We start from the raw sequence: 22,269 nt of genomic DNA, 5'->3' as shown, positions 1-22,269 counted from the left end.
TCATCAGCCCAGCTGAGACGTGAATACTTACCTAAAGTTGCCGAGTATCACAAGCAGGAGATTATGGTATTGGTAAAACAGTCTGGTTGCTTGTCAGTGGTCACTGACGAGTCGACTGATGCCCAAGATCAGTATGGGTTACACATTGTATTTGTTTTGCAAGACCTAAATGGTGAACATGCACCTGACGTACTAGAACTGAAAGCTGTCCTTGCAGATACACTTTACCCACAGGCTGTTAATTACAACACTGTTTCACAAACTATTGTAAAGTGCTTGAGTAACTTTGATGTTAATTTTGATGTCAGTGCATTTATCTGTATATTTGCTGTTTTAAAAAAAAAAAAAAAAATCTGATAAACTAAATAATTATTAAATATGTTAGAACACATGCAACACATTTAAAAAAACAAAATATATTGAATTATTACTTAATTACTTAATAATTAAGGGAAATTGTGGGCGGTGTTAGGAGACAAACTTGATAGGAAAATCAGTAATGGCTTCACCTGAAACAGCAACAAAAAGAAAACATTGTACTAGCAGAGCTAGCTTACAGATAGACCTACTGCTAGAAGAAGTACTAATAAGGACAATTTAAATTTTTTTTAATTAATAGCCGTGTAATTTTTTCCTCACAGAGGATTAAAAGGGACTGAAAATTGCAAATAAAATAAATGCTGCTAGTGGCCATAACATGGGATCAAACAGGCGGAGGCCCCCTCACCCTGGTACATACTCTCAGCAGAAGAATAGAGGGTCATTGAAATACTGGGGACGTCTGTCACATATCCTCTATCTTCAAGCGGTTCACTATAATTTATTAACATAGCACCTTTCATACCACAGTATCTCAAAGCGCTTTACAAGTCGGGTAAAATAGAAAGAAATAGTAAAAATTACAATAACAATACATAATTATAATAATAATAATAACAATATCAATAAATAATAAGACCAAAATGTCAATTTTTGTCTTAAAAATGTCAAAGATACTACGCACACATCTTCCGATGCCCTCTGTCGCTGTAATTGTCTCAGCCTCTTCTCATCTATTAAATATACAGCATAAATTAGAGCAGGCATGTTTCTCAAAGTTCAAAGGGAAATTACTGTAAATTGGTGCCAGTGAAATACGACAGGTGATAATACGACCAAGTAGTGTGAGCAACGTTGTATAGAAATGCTACTTCTAGTGTATATTCTGCTCCCAATGTTGTACTAATATTGCTATATAGAAACGAGCCGCAGGTCTTAACATTTCCTGATTTCCACCCAAAACCTTATAAATCTGAGGAGACCAGAAACCACGTCATTGATGTCCAGAGAACCCTGAATTTCTACATACATAAGACTCTCAATATCATATTAACGGGATAACTGTTAAGCTCTTTCAGCTCACAAACCCAGGGCGAACCTATCTCCAAACAGACAGTTTCAAACTGGAGAGAAAAAAGAAGCCTGTGGGAGGAAACAATGGGAATGGTGGAAGTGTCAGGCATAGCTGGAGTGGCTGACACAGGGGAAGGGAGGGCTGCTGGTTTAAGCGAGTGATCCAGTTTTCAAGTGCAAGAAACTGAGGTGTTGAATGAGCTTGATGAATTGGAGGCACAGGTCAAAGAAAGAATCCGGGGAAGCCAATTGATTGGGTAAAATGGCAGGCTGGAGACAAGAGCAGGATCTGGACTGCGAAGAACTGTCCAGCCAGGGTTAAAGGTGAGAGGAGCACTTCTAGAGCTGGCCTGCACGGCGGGGGAAGAATGTCCACTGAAAATTCTGGCACGCTGAACCGAAATGTGAGGAGGAAAGACAGGTTTGGCTGAGATGGACTGGCAGTATATAGTAAATAAAGAAATCCGTTCGCTCCCCGTCGGAGCTGAAATTCAGTTTTTAAAAAGAGCTTTCTGAAGCCTGTCAGTGGTCCAGTCTTTAGAGGAGAGCAGAGGTGGAGACGCATCCCAAGGACAAGGGCGTTTAGTGCGGCGGCGAGGATTAGTAGCATCAGAGGCCTTGTTGACCTAGACAGCGGGAGCAGGCATGCGTGGATCAGCGGAGGTTGAGGCGGTAGGTCTGGCGCTGATAAGGGTGGATGGGTCCGCTGCCATGGCAGATAGAGTAGAAGCAGTAGGGCGGATAGATTTGAGTCCATTTCTTGCTTGGATTTTGAGTTGCTGAAGGATGTCCAAGTGGAGAAATGCAGTCACCGTCCGTGGATTCAGAAGAGAAAGAAAGGTGGAGTGGGTGAGTAGCCTTAGAGTAAAGGAATTAAGTGGAGTCTGCAGAACTGTGTGTCTAAAGCAAGACAGAGAATAAGGGTGTGACCTAGGGTTGAAATTGGAAGTTTGACAGATAGTGTGGCGGAATGAAGAAGGGAGAGGTTCACAAGCTCCTGCCCCCTGAATCACATGTTAAAGTAAAAATGTTTATACATTCTGAATCTTTCTTCATTAGTAAAGTTTGAAATGTACAGCCTAGATCTTAAGTATAGATGTTTACAGAAAAATATTAAGTACACTTACTGCATTTTGGGAAAATGTATCAATGTGTTGTAGTATGTAGCGTTTACCTAAGCCTGTGATATTAGAGCAGTCCAGAGCAGGAGATATGGTTGTGCACCTGTTACTGAGGCTCTTGTCTGGATCCATTCGAAAATGGAATTCCCAGCTGCCACCACATGCTAGAAAACTCCCAAACAGGAGTTTAAGAGGGGTTGCTAAACACATTTTATATTTCATATATAAAAAATGTAAACACAGGAGGCCTAATCATGTGTCTTGAAATTGACAATCGTCAATTACATTTTTTAGATTAGTTTACAGTAAACTTAATTCATGCTAGCTTAGCTGCCATGCTAAACAGAATGCTACCTGACTTGCTGTTCTCTGGTAAAATGGAAACTGTACATTGTGTTAAAACCATACAGCATTAATATATTGATATAGAAAAGGTATGCTGATTGAGAGTTATGGTAGTTACTGTTGTCAAGTGAATGTATAATGGAAAGAGCTACTAGCATGACTTTCTGTGTAGATTATTTAAATTGCATTCTACTTATGTTTCTGTACAGATATGGACATTCTAACCACACATGCAATACTACATTTTACTATCTGTTAATAAAATAGGAGAAATAGGCAGTCAAAAAGTGGAAGAAATCTTGTTGAAGAAGCAAAATATATTGGGGTAGGTGTACTAAGATGGGCCAGTCGCAGCGCAAACATACCGCAATTTGCATTTTCGTTGCAACACTTAGCAAAGTATCTTTTTTTTTTGTATGTACTAAGCTGTAATATACTAACTTAAATATTTATTCTTAGCAATACCTCTATTGCGAGAGTCGGGTGGCATTGTTCAAATAAATAGCAGGAGTTGAGTTGTGGTTTGCTGCAGCAGAGGGTGCCTGAACGGTAACGTCTATACATGCAAGGCTGCAAGAATCAAAATAACATTGTTTTTGTTAAATGTAAACGTTATCTGTACAATGAATTCTGTTCCGTCTTCATTTTACCTATTTTAATACTGTTATATATATGGCAGTTTAATCCCATCAGATTCTATGGTGGGGCCCCACCTTCACACCCAAATAAAAAATGTATTTCAATCAAACAGCTTTTCATAATCATACAGTAGCCCCTCGCTAAACCGGATGTTTGGCCGACATTAGGAGGTGTCGAGTTTAAAAACAATAAAATCGCACACACATACATTTGTAGTGCTCAATGTATTTTAAATCAATACACTGTAATAACACTAATGTGTTTTGGGTACGTTACACATTACATTATGTAAAACATATAAATCTGTACAATACGCCTATACAGTATACAGTACAGTAGAGGTCTTCATGGGTCCAAATTAATCAACCCGAACCGACCGTGAACCGGCAATTATTTACCAGACCGACCCGATGTAAAATTCTTGTTATTAGACCTGGATCTGACCCAGCATGAAAAAACAGTTGAACAATTTTCCTTTCCACAGCTTAGTATATGCACTGACTAGATACAGTATTAAAGCAGTGTTTTTTGCCAGTCAACCTGGAAATCTGGCTGAACTACAGACAGTGTTTAATCCATCATGAACCTACACAGAGGACTGTAAAATTAAATATATAATAGCCTATGTTTGTGTAAAAGATACAAAGATAAATACATTATCTGAAAATCAAATGAACTGAATTATGATCTCATAAATGTGTGATTTTATTACAAATACAAGAGCAAATAGAATTGAGATGTAAAATCTGTGCTTTGCAAAACTTGTTTTTCTTCTTTGTCCACAATAACAAGTGATTCCCACACCGCAGACTTGTGTTTTTCTGTGAGCTTTTGTTCATGGAATTAGTTCTTCTTTCACGTCCAAAAACAAGTCCATTAATCTGACTTTTAAGAATGATCTAAGAGAAACACCTTCAATATGGGTGTAGTGTCTGCTGCTGCGCTCTGCAAGCCATATCATGTGCTACTGGGGGAAGCCAATCCACGCAACAGGAATTATAAACAATGATTCGACAGTTTGTGTAATATTGAGCAAACAAAATCAACCCAAGTGTTGCATGACAATTTTGCACCCGAAAACCCGTTCGGTATGGTTCGGGTCTTGGGTCCTCGGGTTCCGGTAGACCCGTGAAGACCTCTACAGTACGGTAGTAAAATCAAATGAACAATTTTTTTTTTTTTTTACTTTAGCCTATAGGCTACCGGTATGGTAACACAAAATAAATAAATAATGTGAATAAAAGATTATTTTAAATTGAAATTAAATGATTTTAGCTTTATTATTATTATTATTATTATTATTATTATTATTATTATTATTATTATTATTATTATTAACTTGGCAGCCTTGACAATTAACACATTGACAAGTTATGATACTTACAGGAGGACAGCCAGTTCTCGTTAATACGAATTTCAAAGGACCAGCAAAACGGACTGGGAAATGCCAGCAACAATTGCGACTGTTTAAAACATGCTTTCAAATGTTCTTAACATTTGTCTTTAGCTTTCGTACATCTCGTTAGAATATTTGAGAACCCTCATTTGCTCTATCGCCACCTCCTTTTTGTGAATTTATGCAAGAACGCCCAGAATTACATATTCAACTAAGCTGGAACAGCAAAGAAAAACACAAAGCATTCCCTAAAAAGTCGCTAATTGTCTAGTAAGTTTCATCTAAGACTTCTGACTGGTTTGCGACTACACTTTAGTAAACCTACCCCATCTCTGTACCACTTTAAATAATGTTAAATAATCATTCAGCTTAATCAGTCTAGTCAGGTTAAAGCTGGATAAAATTAAACAGGGGATAATAAGACAGGGAAGTCAGCACTATTCTGTGTTCTAGCCAAAAAAAAGTTCATATACAAAGGTCTATATTTGATTGTAACATGTCTGACTGGTTGCTGTATTAATTGTATCCCTTTTGTAATTATAATCCTTGGAATTGCATTGATTTCTTTCAAATTGTAATAAATATTACCCCTCATTATTTGCTAATTATCAGCCTTTCTTTCTGACTGGGATATACTGGAGGTGCATTTTCTTGATAACTGTTCTACCCAGTTGTCAAAAAACTCTACATGGACACTATTTAGCAGTTACAATAAAAAAAAAAAAAATACATATTTTTAAAATTAAAATGTGGGACACGGACACATTTAGGTACTGTAATTTTTAAAACCCCACCAAGTTCAAATTTAGGAGAACCGCATTGCTAATTCTAGGCCTACGCAACAGGGCTTCTGTGCATTTATGGGCAAGCAGATCTTGGCAAGATAAAGAAAGGCATCTCAGTTTTATCGAAGACCACTTTCTGCAACCATCTACTCCCTAATCTTTACACACCAATGTTATAGAGAGGAGACTGAAAATAGTTATGTTATGAGGGCAGAGGAATTACATGGGAAATCATTTCTGCAGGTTTCTTTAGGTGAAAGGCCGACTGAAAGCCTCTGATCAGTTACTGCTTGTGGCATTTAGCGTCACATATTAGTGTTGCATGTTGTAGAGCACCACCAAGCACCAGAATGGTCAGTGCTGTCAAATAATATGTGACATTTCCAGGATTTGATTGTGTGTTCTTTATTACAAAAGTCTAGTTTAGCATGCAAATGGCAATCCCAATTAATATCTGTAGTGTAAATACTAGTGTTCCTTTTGTTGTGTTGAGTTGCATGATTGTCTTATTTAAGAAGAGCTTGCATCTTGTTTGATGTTGTGATCCTGATTGATAGTCTGGTAAGAAGGCTTGTAGGAGGCAGGAGTCTTGCCTAACTGTCGCTGAAACTACCATTTGGGGAATGTAAACAAACTTGTAAGCCAAGGTCTGGTTAAATAGAGTCTACCTTTCTTTGCATTCATATGTATTCACACAGCACAGCCTCCTCCATCTCCGCCCTTGAAGCTACCCTTGGTTTAACTTAGTTTCCGAAACAAAAAGACGAGGGTGGTCGCAAATTGTGTTGTCGTAAATCTTTTCTCATTCAGTCAAGTTGTGGGGTTATCCTGGCCTGTGTCTTCTGTGTTAAAATTAGCCCTTTTTGTGATTGATCACAAAATTTTGTGCTAGTAACAGTAGTGGAAACAGTATGTGAACAGAGACGGGAGGGAAATCTTTCATCTCACTTCACAACAGATATAACGCATCTCCGTTGACAATGCTACTTTTACAATAAATGCACTGTGTGCACTGCTAATGTAACAATTTTAAAAAGCTTAATTTTCATTGCATGCGGGTAATGTGATCTACACACTAATTTGAACTGCTATGTAATTCAAAAGGGGGTGTGGATTAGGGGCTGCTGGCAGTGCAGCAAAAAAGGAGAGGCATCTGTATGGATCCTAAATTTGGCCTAGGAATTTGTGTGACCAGGAATAGATCACTGACTAGTACAGATCAGTAATGATGATACACTGTTGAGAGTGTCATTCAGCTTGGCACATGATACAAAATGTACCACAATGATCAATTTCAATTATTTGGCCACAGAAATGTATTTTATTTTATTGATTATTCCATGATACGGTTTATTAATATTTCCGCATTCAAAAATATGTGGAATGTTTAATAAATGCACCTGAAGGGTCGGCCTTACCTCTTTGTGGGCCCTATGCGGTGGACAAATGGGGGCCCTTTCAGCCACAGTATGACTAAACAATGTCTTAAGGGTTGGAAGCCTGGACAGCCTTGCAGTGTTTAAAAACGACACAGAATAAACTATATACAAAAAAAGACGCTTGTGTCACACCTAAAAATGTTGCTATAAATTAAGTAACTCTCATCATCAGAAATGAATTTTTCTTGATTTTTATGCCGCAAAATATATTGGGCCCGATTTTCGAAAGGGGTTTAATTTTCAGTGGAAATGGCAAAATCTGTAGAATTTTTTAACGTGTTTTCTAACGTGATCCTCTGTTTTATACGCCAAAATAATACTTCTGGTTCAATTGTGTTTTTTTTTTTCATTTTTATTTTATGATCCCAAGTCGAAATATGACCCCACTGGGATCGGGTCGACCTCATCGGGATCTGATCAACCCCATCACCTTGAGGACCATTCATTGACATTTTTAGAAAGCCAAAATCTTATTTGTCTTGTCCAGACAATTTACTTTACCAAAGCTAACCTGAATAAGAACAAATACCTGAGCAAGACGACCCCTTCGTGTCAAAGTGAGACTAGTTAGAATTATTTTTCAGGGTAGGCCCAAATGTGTCAAGCTATACTTTGGAAATAAAAATCTAAAAAGTAATAAATAAATAAATAAATAAATAAATAAATAAATAAACACATTGCAGACATATGTTCTTAAATGAAATCATTAAACCATCCTATTATTTTATTTATTTATTTATATATTTCAGAAGTACTAAAGTGGGCAAAGTAATGTTTAATTGTTAAGTCAATATTGTAACAAGCATAATATCAAAACATTTACTGTGAACTGTGTACAATTCTACTCAAATACCATGTTTATTAGGTGGATGCAGGGATGAAATTCTGCCAGTACTCACCGGTACTTAGTACCGGGACTTATTTAATCTGCTTTTCATCCAATGCGGATGCATTCCATCCACTCACACAGTCAGCTAGTGCAACGTTTCTCAAATGCACTTTCATTCAGCACAGTTCAAGCTGCTTGCATTCTGTTTCCTCATACTGCTTCTGTTTCTGTTAACTGCTATTGGCCACTATTAATGTCTGTATCATCACTGCATGTTGATTGGCTGAGCTTTCATTCTGATCAGATTTCATTTTGGCATGAGTCACAAATCTCCGCCCATCACTCTTTGTGTTAGTACTAATTTGTTAATCAATGAGAGAAGACCTTATCAGTGACACGTGAAAATAGCAGTATGTAGTAATTTTGATTATTATGAAGTAATAATTATTTTCTTTAGTGCGGCGGAGAAACTATCTGAAATATTCGAAACAAACATTACTACACATGAATTTGAAGGCAAAAAGCCACATCAGTGTTCTCCATAAATTACATTTATTTATTTATTTATTTATTTATTTATTTATTTATCAGAGACACATACAATAATAACATAAGTATCATGTACATAACACAAGATGCATTGTATTTTCAATTTAGCCAATTGGCTAATTTCCATTGATAGTCCCTGGACAGACATTGGTAACTATAAAATAATACCCCTACTACTCCTATTCCCACTCCTAAATTATTTAATTAATGCTAGAATTACAATCACCAATAACCAATATAATACATAGTACCTTCCATAAATATGTCGGACACACACTACAACAATTCTAAAAATGTAATATAATTAATAAATAAATCACCTATTAAAAAAGTGAATTACCTATTGTACATACATAATAATCAGCAGCTTACATAATCGTCCTAATGCATTATTAACCAGTGATACAGTTACTAAAACATCCTAAATAAGTTAATGATTGCACAACTGATTGTTCAAGCCAAATCTTAACTTTGTTGCAACATTTTTTAAAGTCACTTAAGACCTTAATTTCAGAAGGAAGCGAGTTCCAGAATAGAGTGTCTTTTATTGAAAAAAGCTGTTTGATCAAATGTTGTTCTACGTCTTTGTACTCTACAGTTCCCACACACAGCCTCTCTTGTGAGTCTTCTAGAGTCTTCAGAGATCTTTTTCATGAATTCCTTCAAAGGTGGAGCCCTTAAGCCTTGTAAAGTTTTAAATACCGGTTTTGCATAGAAAAAGTTTACATAATTGTGGAATGTTACAATGATAAGTTTTTTTATCCAAAAGTTTTCTGCCTTGCTTATAAAGAGAACGTATTGGTTTGATTACTGATTCACTAACTTGAGACCAAGAGGTAATGCAGTAAGATATATGGTGGAAAATAATAGTATGCAAAAACAGTTTAGCAGCATTGTTAGTTAGATTAGGTTCAATATGTCTAAAATTTGCTAGATTCATTTTCACTATCCTACAAACCTTTTTTTTATGTGACCATCAAATTTCAAACGTGAGTCAATGATAATTCCGAAAAATGTGACAATCTGAAACTTCCTCAATGGCTTTCCCATCAATTTGAATGTTAAAATGATTAGTTGGTGGTTGCTTTATGGAGAAACACAAGAGTTAAACATGAAGAAATCAGCCAGTCTGATATAATCTTCATTTGCTCTGTCAGTTTAGAAGCTGCCTCGGAGCAGGTTTCTGCAGATACATACACGACTGTGTCATCAGCATACAGCTGCAAATCCACACTTGGGCACATGTCTGGGAGGTCATGAATATATAAACTAAATAGTAAGGGTCCCAGCACAGATCCCTGTGGGATTCCAGTAACACATTTTCAAACATGAGATTTAACATTATTAATTGAGACACACTGGGTCTTATCCTTTAAATAGGATTCAAACCACTGTAATGCAGGTTCAGAAAGGTTACATGTGTGTAATTTAGAAAGAAGAACTTGATGGTTAACTGTGTCAAATGCCTTCTTTAGGTCCAAAAATACTGTCCAAAAACAATTTGCGGATTCAGTAGAGTACTTGGGTCTAAATCTGCCAGGATGCAAAAAAATTGCCAGAGTCCAAATGATCTATCAATTGTCCAGCTATTACTTTTTCCAAGACTTTAGATAATGCTGGAAGAATACGGATTGGTCTGTAATTAATCACCTGTAGAGAGTCCCCTGGCTTATGTATTCGAATTATTACAGCAGGTTTCCAGTCTTCAGGAAATTGACCATTTAAAATGGACAAGTTAATCAAATGAGTTAAAGGTTTCACCAGAACATCCCTGTACTTCTTTACAAAAAAGTATCTAAACCGTATAAATCTCTAGACCTTGATCCATTTAAACAACACAATATTTATTTCACATCAGCCTTGGAATGTTGATGAATATTAGAAATAATTATCATAATGCGTTTTGCCTTGCACCAATTTACCACATTGCCAGAATTTGAATGACAGTTTCTAAAATGATAAGTGATGTGTGGGACAGTAGGAATTAACATTAAAAAAACAGGATCAACAAAGTGCTTCTTCAGATTTGGTAAGCAAGTCAGAATCGGGATACAGATGTAGGTGTGCTTCCCGCTTTTCAAACACTGGCCCAACTTGCAAGGTACATGCTAAGTACATGCTGAGGAGGCTGTGTGGTCCAGTAGTTAAAGAAAAGGGCTTGTAACCAGAAGGTCCCCAGTTCAAATCCAACCTCAGCCACTGACTCATTGTGTGACCCTGAGAAAGTCAGGTGTTTTTTCTTTGTACAATGCCCCCATTTTCTAAAACATTTTGAAGAGTTTATTTAAGTTAAGGCATAAGTAAACCACAGTAATGATATTACTTTATGAAAATGTGTCTTTTGCCACTTTGTTTATTGTGCAGAAACCACAATACCAGGGATAATTTTTTTTATGTCTACTTTTATACTGTTTTTTCCTGGAAAATCTTTTTAGGGAATAGATCAGTAAATAATCCACACAGAAACACAACAGAGAAACACACAGAATACATTATTGTAGGTAAAGTAATAAGTAAAATACATTAAAAAAAACAGGGATATAAATTCTAATCCAAGGATATTATTGTAACACGGCCAGGTCCTGTTGTAGGTGAGTACTCAGGGTCTGGAAAGTATGGGAATGATTGCTGAGAATACTATGGAGATTAAAATGGCCAAGTCAAGTACATCATTAGTCGTAGTAGTGCTTGTTACATAATAAATTTGAGGAGTATTTTAGCCCCTGTTGTGCATTGTTTAACTTAGACCTTTTTGTATCATTTTTTCATAGCACAGTTGTTTTTTTTAAACCACTTTTTATAACATCATCCCTTTTTTAGGATATCTTAAAACAGAACTCACTCTCTACAGCAGTTACTGCATAGTATAATATTTCTTAATGCTTGTCATTTAAGGTTTAACTTAAGTGTTATATTACAGCAGTGTTTCCCAACCCTGTTCCTGGCAGCACACCATGTCTGCTGGTTTCCGTTCCAACACAGCGCTCGATTGCTTAATTGAACCCTTCACTGAACTAATAAAGTGATTAACTGGGTATTTTCCTGTTATTTTCAAGCTCTTCGTTTGTTGATATGGTTCTATTAAGCAATTGAGCGCTGCGTTGGAACGAGAACCAGCAAACACGGTGTAACGCCAGGAACAGGGTTGAGAAACAATGTATTACAGTACATGACTGAGTGATACAACAGAATTTTCAGCTTTCTTGTTTATGGTGAATTGGTTATAATTGATCAGTTATATTTTAAGGCTTATTTTGTATTCATAAATGTATTGTGTACCGATATGTATACACTTTAAATGTCATTGAGCTATTCTCACTGTTTGTCTTGCCGACACACTTCTCTGTTTTCCTCAATCAGTTTTTGGAGGGTTCTATACAAAAGCGCTTGATGTATTCATGCTTGCTTGCTAAAAAGTAAATGGAGAAAAAAAGCTTATTGAAACCAATCAGTACAAGCAAAAATTAAATAGTGCTTATCACAGTTCCTGTTAAGTTGTTGTTCACGACTCTGATCTGAACAAGTTCCCTGCACAGAGTTCAAATAATCAAGAAAACTAAACCGAAACTTAAATATCAATTATGAAGAAGTAATATACATTTTCTAACATTTACAAATCAAAGATAACAAACGGTAATAACTTTACTGCACGGGCAACACACATTGAAATGGAAACTTTTTTCTAGACCTGTTTCAGATAAGAACTTTTATAACAATAAACAACATTTGTTTTTATTACTTTATTTACAAGCTGGACAAAAACCAAAATATTCTACAATTTAGTATTTACTGTTTTTCAGGTATGTATTTAAATGCTTAGGAACATTTGTTGTGTAATAACTAAAGAAAAATAGGGCTGCAGTGTGGAGTAGTGGTTAGGGCTCTGGACTCCTGACCGGAGGGTTATGGGTTCAGTCCCAGGTGGGGGACACTGCTGCTGTACCCTTGAGCAAGGTACTTTATATCTTGTAACAATTGTAAGTCACCCTGGATAAGGGCATCTGCTAAGAAATAAAATAGTAATAGACACAGCTCTGTTTTAAAACATTTATTTATTTATTTGGTTACATTTTTAGTGATGATTTTTTTTTGTTTTACTAATTTAGGGAAAAGTGCATTATTTTTTATTTATTTTTTAAAATCTGAGTTAACATTAGTACTGTAATTTACCAAATAAATGACATGTACAATAGAAACACACACACATACACGGTCGAATTAGGTACTGTAGCACACAAGTGTGTGCTGGGAGGGATTTAAATGTATTGTGTAAATGACACCTGTATTTGATTTGCCTGCCCACAATAAAGACCTCTTTAAATTAAAGCCATGGGGGCAGGCAGTGTCAGTATGTGTAAAATAAATAGGGATAGCTAAAAAAAAAATTGAAAAAGTCAAAATCTGTAGGATTGAAAATAGCAAAAAGCTTGTATTACCACTGATGCTGTATTACTGCGGTCACACGTTGTTTGCGAGTACACAGCATCCAGGGTAAGAAATCGTGCTTTATCGGGGGTGAGATGGTCTTCTTCGGTTACCTATCGGATGCCGGCTCCTGACCACATCCTTCGGCGCACATTGTGTTCGTGGTGGGTGCGAACATTCTACAGGCCTGCCTGGATCGTTTGTGATATACAGTACAGTAGGGGTTCTTTATTTCACTGTGATTTTTTTTTTAAGCTTATAATGTAGCTGCAGTTGCAATTGAAGAATGTAGTAAACAGTAGTGCAGAGATTATATTTTGCTAAATGTCAGCATGACTGTGGGACACTGCAACTTTAAACTAATTGGATTGGCCTTGTGGTTTGAATGCAAATTTAGAGAAAATCAGTTGCTACAGGTCAATGTGCAATTATGGAAAAACAGATCCTGGGAAGGGTTAATAAAAAAAGACATCTACGTTTTATTCAAGGCTTCTTTCTCCAACCATATCACCGCTTTTCTCACGATAAAGGATTGCAATCTAAACCTTGAGTAAATAATGGGTTTGAATGATTGAGCTGACATGAAATGTCAGTGTGCGTGGCAGTGTTTTGCGTGTTGCAGTGTGCTTTCATGATCGCGTGTCATTTTCTATTTTCCAATGTGGCTGTAGCTTGCTAAAACTCTCTGTACTCAGTACTAATAAAACAGCACCTGGAGCAACTTGTTAATCACAGGGGATTTCTTGGTAATTTTAGAAATCAGCATGATACAGCATGCAAACCCTCCACCTAATGTGTGAAGCATTGATAAAACAAACCACAGCTAGAGTGCCAGGGCCATGGCAGCCTTGACACAGTCACAATAATTACAACTATGAAACTGCAAATATGTGAACATGACAGGTATTTTTCCCTGGCAGCCCTGGGCACAAGCACACAACAAATACCCTGCCAAACAGTGTTCTTGGCAGCAAAGATATAACCCCGAGTTGCAGGCAACATAAAGCAGCTGTCCAGCTATATCAGCTATGACTGTCTTTTAAATCTGCCCTTATCCATCACAGGTGTGATACGACATTGCCTCTCTGGAGCATTAAAGTAACACATATGCGTATACAGTACTGTATGCTTGCCAGTTATGGCACTGTAACCTTCAGAACGTTTATGAAACTGCTTGCGTTTGCCAAGTGCAGCTGAGTTCAAACTAGTCTGCAGCGCTTTTGCTAAACACTTAAGGTTATCATTACTAGCAGTGGTGTAGCCAGGATTTTGTTTCGGGGGGCTGTGGAGATTTTTCCAGATGGGTAATAATTAGGGCTGTCAATAAAATCACAGTTAACTTCTGCAATTAACGTGTTAATCTTGTCCTTCTTAGCAATATTCTTTATTTCCTTGGTACAGGTTTGTTGTTTTTAATTACAGCATTAGAATACAGAGCTCAATGAAACTTGCTCAAAGTACCCCGTGGTAACGATCTCTCCCCCTATCCCAAGACACCACCAAACTCCCCACAGTTCAGCAGCCACGTCACAGTGCGTAAGGTCTTCCATTTAAAGCTACTGTAGCATTAGCTGCACAGTACAAAACAGAGTAGCAATGAATCATTTTTGCTGTATTAATTCTACACTAACAATATTAATAAAATAATCTGAACATTGCAAATACTGTAACCTAGCCAAAACAATAGAAAATACATTCCAACATTACAATAGAATCAGTAATGAAACAAACTTAAATGAGATGGAGGCAGTAATTGTATCAATTAAATATCTGATTAAAACCAAGATTAACTGAGAGAATTTTTTTTTATATCAAAATTAATCGTGATTAATTTGTTTAATCACTTACAGCCTAGTAATAATTGGTTTAAAGCATTTCGCACGGGATTAAAAACCAGGTGTCCTCAGAGTTGGGCAAAAGCAGAGGACATCTAGTAACCTCCCAGACGTGGATTAGTTTTTGTTATATCTTCAGTCAAAAGCAACACGTGTATTCTTGATGAAAGATTACTTTTTATTTGCAACGCCACAACATTCAAAACAGAACAGCCATCTTCTTTGCTGGAACCTTCTACATTACCCACATCCTCAAGAAGGCTAAAGTATCTAACAGAGATGCTGACCCAATTGGTCATTTATAATTATTACAATTGCAGTACAATCATAACATTCCTCCCCCTTAAGGTGTTACTATTATTTTACTTTTTTTATTATTATTCACTATATATATTTTTGGGAAGCTCAGGGTGGACTGCCTTCACTTCCAGGTGATTTCTGGGCGCATTCTTGTCCATAAACAATAGATTTCACCACTATTCATAATCTCGGAAATATGCCGGAGGTCTTGTTTTCCGACCAGAACGCCATATGTCCTGTTTTTTTAAACCCTGATTTACAGGTGATGAAGTAGCAGGCACGGCTGGCGATGTCCCTTCCTTAGTTTCTGGCGCAGCTGGTACCACCTCAGTGGTAGCCCTATCAGGACTGGAGGATGTTTCTTCAGTGCCAGCAGCACCACTTAAGAGTTTTTTGTAACCACACCGGACTGGAATGTACATGTATGAGTGTCTCTTCAACTGGATTTTCTAGCTCTTCCATCGCATATCTGTCTGGCTCTTCCTGTCTCCTGTGGATTTGATCAACGTGACGACGCACCGATCTTTCATCTCCTAACAACAGTGTATAGGAAACTGGGCCTGTCACTTCTTGAACAGTTGCAGGTAGCCATTTTGGACCATGACTGCAATTTTGTGTATATACTGAATCTCCTGTCGAAAAATGTAGTTATTTTACATGCTTATCGTGGTTTTCCTTTTGCTTTAACTGTCTCTTGTATTTTTCATTTGAGATCAGGATACAGCAGGTCAAGTGTGGATCTCAGTTTCTGACCCGGCAACATCTCAGCCGGAGACAATCCAGTAGTGGACTGAGGTGTTATCCTGTAGCTAAACAGGGCACAAGATACTTTTGTTTCCAGGGTGCCTCCCAATACCTTCTTCATGCACTCTTTAACTGTCTGTACAGCACGTTCAGCTAATCCATTCGAAGATGGATGATATGGGGCAGAAGTGACGTGAGTGATTCCATTCCGACTCACTCTTTGAGTTCCGCACTGACAAAAGGAGTTCCATTGTCAGACGCTATCATCTCTGGTAGTTCATGGTTGCTACAGCTGATTCTTAGATTTTCTATAGTTGCTGTTGAAGTCGACGTGTTCATGGGATACACATCCATCCATTTCGAATGTGCATCTACAATTACCAAAAACATTTTTTCCCAGAAATGGCCCAGCATAATCAAGGTGCAACCTCCAAAGGTTTATCTGGCCACTCCCAAGGATGGAGTGGAGCTGCTGCTGGGGCCTCTCTTTATTCTTGGCATGTTACACTAGCTTGTACATATTTTTCAATCTCAACATCTATCTTTGGCCACCCCCTTAGAACATACTCACGAACTCTGGATAATACTGAATCTTTTCTGGTCCAAGTCCTGATCTGTACAGCCGTCACAGGAGAGGTGTCCATGTGGTCCGGTCCTCTTGGGAATCCTTTACTGCTTCCCCATGTAATGGAAGACGACTTAAAGCATCAACGTTTCCATGATCTTTACCTGCTTTATACACTATGACATATTCATAGGCTCTGAGTGTCACTGCTCACCTCTGGATTCTTGGAGAGGCCATCTGTGGTACAGCTTTCATCTCACTGAAGAGAGAAATCAATGGCTTGTGGATGGTGCAGATGGTGAACTTCCTTCCATAGATGTAGCTGTGAAATCTCTGCACTCAGAAAATCACAGCCAGTCAGTCCTTCTTTATCTAGCTGGCAGTAATTTCGCTCAGCAGCGGTGAGAGTTCTTGACACAAATCTAATGGGCTTGTCTGACCCATCTGGCATGCGGTGTGAAAGCACAGCACCAACTGCATACGGCGAGGCATCACAAGATAGTATGAGTGCCTTGTCTCCATCATAATGAACCAACACCTCTGCTGATTGCAACAACTGTTTTGAAGCCTTGAAAGTCTGCTCTTGCTCTGCCCCCCAATGCCACGTTACATCCTTCCGCAAAAGCTTATGCAATGGCACTAACAGTGTTGACAAGTTTGGAAGGAACTTATTATAGTAATTTAACAGGCCCAAGAAGAAACTTTAACTCTGACACATTACTCGGTGCAGGTGCTTCTTGAACTGCTTGCACTTTCTCTTTAACAGGGTGTAGCCAGAGTCCTGCTTTTTCAAGCTTTTGAAACACCGCTTTCAAGTTGCGAGGATGCTCCCTCTCTTACAGTCCGGTCACTAGGATGTCGTCCAGGTACACTGCCACATACGGAATCCCTTGTAGCAAGCTTTCCATAGTCCTTTGAAAGATGGCAGGTGCGGATGAGACACCAAAAGGCAATCAATTATATCTGAACAAACCCTTGTGTGTATTCACAGTGACAAACTTCTTAGACTCCTCATCCAGTGTGATTTGCTGGTAAGCGAGGCTCATGTCCAGCTTAGTAAACTGTTCTCCTCCTGCTAGGATTGCAAATAAATCAACAATCCTAGGGATTGGATATTGTTCCAGACATGATACTCAATTTACCGTTAATTTGTAATCATCACAAATTCTCACTGTTCCGTCCGGCTTCAGTACGAGAACTATTGGTGCCGCCCAGTCTGAAATCTTCACTGGTTCAACTGGTTCTCTTTTAAAAGACTGTCAAGCTCAGCCTCCATGTTTGGTTTCGTCGCATAGGGAACTGATCTGGGTTTAAAGAAACGTGGGGTTGCACTACTTTCCACAAGGAGGCTGTGTGGTCCAGTGGTTAAAGAAAAGGGCTTGTAACCAGAAGGTCCCTGGTTCAAATCCCACCTCAGCCACTGACTCATTGTGTGACCCTGAGCAAGTCACTTAACCTCCTTGTGCTCCGTCTGTAAGTCGCCTTGGATAAAGGCGTGTGCTAAATAAACAAATAATAAAAATATTTTTGCTGTGGTTCCCTGCAGAGTACCTAATTCTTCCTTGAATACCATTTCATGCGCTGCCAACACATCCTGTAGTGTCAGGTGGTTCAACCAACTCAATTTGTTAACTGGCCTCCAATCCAAGGCCAGTTCAGTTATCCAGTCTCTGCCTAGCAGGTTTGGTCCTGAGACGATCACTATTACTAGTGGCAGTATTTTTAACAGTACCTTGATATGTCACAGTTACTTGTGCTGCTCCAAGAATGTCTACTATTTCTCCTGTGTAGGTCTTCTGGTTAATTGCACGTTTCAAGCTCGGGAACTATTACATTATTCCACAATTCTGAATACTCTGCTTGATTCATAATAGTTACACTGCATCCTGTGTCTACCTCGAATTTAATATTTTTGTTATTATCCAGCATCAGAGAGATTGTTGCTATTTTTGGAATGTCTGATTCCTTCATGCTATACATAGTATATGCTTCCTCTTCCTCACCTTGCTCTTTCTCCTCCCTCAGGTGGTGAGCACTATGACAGCTTTTGGACTTACAGATGTTTGTCTGCCTTCCTCTTCCTGGAGTTTGCCCTTGATATTCACTTTTAACTGTATTTCTGCAGGCATTTTTTATGTGGCCTTTTATTCCACAGTTATGGCAATTCTCATTTATAAACCTACACTCTTGAGGTAAGTGTTTACCCCCACAGCGGTAGCAATCTCTTGTCAACAGCTGTTTCTGTTGCTGAACATTTTTTTTTACAGACCTTTGGGAAATACAACTAACACTTGAGACTTCCTTTGACTGCAGCTGTAAATCTTTCACATTTTTACTCTCAATAGCATGAGCAATTGTCAATGCTTTCTCGAACGTTTGATCCACTTCAGAGGAGGCTGTGTGGTCCAGTGGTTAAAGAAAAAGGCTTGTAACCAGGAGGTCCCCGGTTCCAATCCCACCTCAGCCACTGACTCATTGTGTGACCCTGAGCATGTCACTTAACCTCCTTGTGCTCCGTCTTTCGGGTGAGACGTAATTGTAAGTGACTCTGCAGCTGATGCATAGTTCACACACCTTTGTCTCTGTAAGTCGCCTTGGATTAAAGGCGTCTGCTAAATAAACAAAATAATAATAATAAAGTTATCTTCTTAGAATTCTGTCATCATTTATGCCACAAACTAGCCTATCTCTAAGCATCTGAGTCAACGTCTCTTTACAGTTACAGTCCTGCACTAATTTCCTTAGCTCTGCAATGTATTCCCCCACAGCCTCATCAGCTTTTCAGTTCTGTGAATTAAATTTGAATCTCTGTACTATTTCGCTCGGTTTCGGGTTGAAATTGCATTTCAACCAGTTCACTAGCCCCTCAAACGTTTTGTCACCAGGCTTCTCTGGACTCAGCAAATTCCTCATTAAACTGTTGGTCTGGACACCCACTCGACTCAACAAAATAGCTTTCTTCTTATTAGCTTCCTCAATATCATTAGCCGTAAAAAAAAAAAAAATGTGTGAGAATTTCACAATATCCGTCCCGGCTTTGTGTTTGAGGATTAAAAGTAGCAATGGTCCCCACTGTGCCAGCCATTTTATTCGTTTTCTTAAAATTAAGCCATCCACATGTAGTTTTTTTTCTTTTTTTTAATATACCGTAATATATATTTGCTTGTCCTACCTAGAACGTTGAGCTATTTATTTTAAGTGTTTATCCTTGTCGCCATATGTTATATATTTTTATACAAAACAGAGCAGCCATCTTCTTTGCTGAAACCTTCTAAATTACCCACATCCTCAAGAAGGCTAAAGTATCTAAAAGAGATGCTGCCCCCAAGTGGTCATTTATAATTATTACAATTGCAGTGCAATCTTAACAGTTTTTATCAAGAGTCGGTAAATTCAAAATTAAATGTGCTGCTGTGGCCAGAGAAGGCGCGTTTTGTGCATGATTTATAAACAATGAACCGGGTTTAAATAACTAATTTAATTGTACCTTCTTTTCCAAAGGCTACAATAACCATTTTGTCCTTTGAGTGATATGTATATCCATACATATCTTCAAATGCTCCATTATAAGCATGCATTTTTTAAACAGTCAGCAATTATGTTTTGAGGCCATAATTTCTATATTAATCTTCGACTTGGACGTCTCATCGCACGTCAGTTTGAACAAAACAGGCACACGCGTTGTCCAATCAAAGGCGTCGAAGGCTGAATCTGGTGTAAAAATGAGGGAAAAAAGAGGACTCTGCCCAGTCACTAGATATGTGTTTGACTGCTTTTTTTTGTGTGCGAAGGGGGGCAGCGAAGCAAACACAGTGGTTTACAGTGGTTTACAGTGTCACAGGGGGCTAACATTTTTTTTTCTCCCACGTTGATGAATAATTAATTTCGGGGGGGGGGATTCAAACCCCTAAAACCAATCCCTAGCTATGCCACTGATTAATGGGAAACTGCTTACATACTGGTTTACATTAGACTTGGATTTAATTGCTTTGTATCAAATTCCTGATTAACCACACTTCTTGGGGAAACATGTCTCTTATGACAAGCCAAATTATCATTTAGAGAGATCTCAAATTTATTTAAAGGTATCCTAAATCATGTTAAGATAGATAAAATACATTTAGAGATATATGAAAATGATTTCCAGATGTCTTCAAATGAGATATCTAAAATGCATTTTTAGATATCTTTAAATAATTTTCAGATATCTGAAATTCAATTTAAGATATCTCGAAATTACTTCCTGTTCATTTAGAGCTAGCTCTAAATGGACAGGAAGTCCATTCAAAACATAGAGCATTTTCACAAGAAATCATTTGGAGACATCTTGAAATGATTTAGAGATATCTCTAAATGACAGTTTGGCATACCATGCTAACAAAACATTATTTTAAGATATCTGTAAATCAATTTCAGACATCTCTATTTCATTTTTAGACATTTCAAAATTAAATTAAGATATCTTTAAAATTGGTTTATTTACATTAGGGTTGCAATGTTTAAATCGACAATCGATTTTCCAATCGATTCTATTCCTCATTATCTACATCGATATAAATACTGGATAATCGATTTAAATAATTACATTTTTGTAACGCGTATAGTTAATAGCATTATTTAAGTTTATCAATGAAACTACACCGAACGCTCTGCCTTGCTATTTACAGTATTTCTGCCAAAGACAAGCAGTGGGCGTGTTCTTATCTGCTGGCCCCATCCTGACTACCAGTTAATCAGTTTTGAAAATGCTTTGTAAGTACACGCCCTCTGTGTATTCCATGTAAACAAAAAGCATGCCGCTTGGATCCAGAGCAGGTCGACAAGCTTGTATTCCTGCCAAACAACATGTAAATAAATTCTGTACATTGAAGAAAACTGACTGTATATAGTTTGCGCTTCTTTGGCATTTCAAAATGAACTGTTAAACCTGGGAATAATATTGTTTATACAGTTTTTTTGAGTTTTTTTATGATGTGGTTTTCAAACCGGGCTGCGTGCTCTGTCTGGGTTTCCTGATTGATGACCACATCGAATTGATGTAATTACAATCAGTACCACTGTGATGAGTCAAAGGGGTTTCGGACTGTAATTCAGCCTCCCAACAGTAGAAGGCATCAAGCTAACTCGGGACTTCCCTTACCAAGGTCTCGTGACCATGACGAAAGTCATCTTTATGAGGGGCGTCACCTTGGTGAGGGGCGGAAGTGCGAGTATGTAAATCCCGGCCACTTGAGTCAAGTGAGTTGTAAGGACACTTATCAGTTTGGGATTGGTGTTCCACTGACTACAGGGGGGCGGGGCTTTGCATACTAAAGGGAATGTGCTACTGTGTTCCGGGTTGGTCCTTGAAAACATAGGCAGGGTTATTGGGCTTGAGGGAGAGACACAGTGCAGTTTGTTTTGGTTTTTGGTTTCTTGTCACAGTGTTTTGGAATACAAATAACGGCTATCTTTTGTTTATCCTTTACATATTCTGGATATCTTCAAGAGGACTGAGGAACTACTGACCCTCCATTCTTTTTGTTATTTGTTCCAGCACCCCCCTCCCTCACGCCATTCTTCTATTTTTATTATGTAACAAAAACAATAAACATATTTTGGTTACACGTAAATTGCTGTCTGGACATTCCATTAATACTCACACGCCTCACAGCCACCCACAGCTGATAAAACATTTTTATGCCGGTACTCCTACAGTACCACGCGGAAAGCTATATTACAGTTAATTACCCTTCGCATTCAATTGTTGTGCACAAGCTTTTACTGAATAGCAATGATATTAAAATAATCACATCGGTGGGGGGGAGCGAACATTTCTGTGGGCAGTACAATCATCGATATTTCTTCAATTATTTTTGCAATCGATTGCGATTTGGAGGTTTAATTGAAAACCCTAATTTACAGA

At 37.9% G+C, this 22,269-nt stretch overlaps 1 protein-coding gene across 1 annotated transcript in view; it reads left to right on the top strand.

The window, feature by feature from the left end:
• Positions 1-22,269, top strand: part of LOC117402529 (adenylosuccinate synthetase isozyme 2-like) — a 78,256-nt gene that overhangs the window by 23,343 nt on the left and 32,644 nt on the right. The window lies entirely within an intron of this gene.

This window comes from Acipenser ruthenus, chromosome 5 (assembly GCF_902713425.1).
Source record: "Acipenser ruthenus chromosome 5, fAciRut3.2 maternal haplotype, whole genome shotgun sequence".
NCBI classification, from domain to species: Eukaryota; Metazoa; Chordata; class Actinopteri; order Acipenseriformes; family Acipenseridae; genus Acipenser; species Acipenser ruthenus.
Note: the sequence above shows the minus strand (reverse complement) of the source record. Positions and strands in the feature narration are given on the sequence as shown.